Here is a 781-nt window from a genome sequence, read left to right as displayed (position 1 = left end):
AATTTTATATAAGAAATATTTTTAATCTCATTTTTAACATTAAATCTATAATTGAAATAAGAGTTGTACCACTTACAAAGTGTATACTTCAGGTGATCATTTACCAAGAATTTTTGAAAAATTTGTTTTATTTGTATATCTATATTTTCTTGTAAAGTTGTTCTATTCAAAATCTTCCTTAATTCAATAATAAATACATTCTTTCTAGTCCCTATGGGACAATAAGAGTCATAATTAATAGTTTTATTATTAAGTGCAAGCGCAAAGAGAAATCGCACGATATGTGAGTCGCGAATAATCGCACTAGTGACAGGTGGCTCGTTGGTCTAGCGGTATGATTCTCGCTTTGGGTGCGAGAGGTCCCGGGTTCAATTCCCGGACGAGCCTTCCGATTTATTTTGTTCGGCATAATAGCGGTAATTTCGAAAGACGTGCGTTTCGTATTATTCGCTTTTTGCTAGGTACGATTTGCTCACGTGTAACGTAAAGGTTTCTTTCGTTTTTTACTGAAGAACGCGTGTGTACTGTTTGAGTAAAATATTGGCAGTAATTGAACGTGGCTCGTTGGTCTAGCGGTATGATTCTCGCTTAGGGTGCGAGAGGTCCCGGGTTCAATTCCCGGACGAGCCCTTAGCTTTTTGATGTCTGCAATGCAGAGAATTCACAGGATTATATGGTTAGATGAGATGAATCCTATATTAATAGAGTTGGTTCAGATGAACGAAAATGGGTGTGGACTACAACGATGAAGTTTATAACTGAGCTAGAAGTACGAACGAAA

General features: G+C 36.9%; 2 non-coding genes across 2 annotated transcripts; both read left to right on the top strand.

Annotated features, from left to right (window-relative positions):
* The first annotated feature begins 315 nt into the window (after positions 1-315).
* Positions 316-387, top strand: TRNAP-UGG (transfer RNA proline (anticodon UGG)). Its single transcript has one exon. It is a non-coding gene; the product is annotated as a tRNA-Pro (tRNA).
* Positions 388-558: 171 nt separating this feature from the next.
* On the top strand, positions 559-630 carry TRNAP-AGG (transfer RNA proline (anticodon AGG)). Its single transcript has one exon. It is a non-coding gene; the product is annotated as a tRNA-Pro (tRNA).
* The last annotated feature ends 151 nt before the right edge of the window (positions 631-781 follow it).

Source organism: Centruroides vittatus, unplaced genomic scaffold (assembly GCF_030686945.1).
Source record: "Centruroides vittatus isolate TY-2023 unplaced genomic scaffold, ASM3068694v2 contig_2652, whole genome shotgun sequence".
In the NCBI taxonomy this organism is placed as follows: Eukaryota; Metazoa; Arthropoda; class Arachnida; order Scorpiones; family Buthidae; genus Centruroides; species Centruroides vittatus.
The sequence above is the reverse complement of the archived record's forward strand: the minus strand, read 5'-3'. Positions and strand labels throughout refer to the sequence as shown.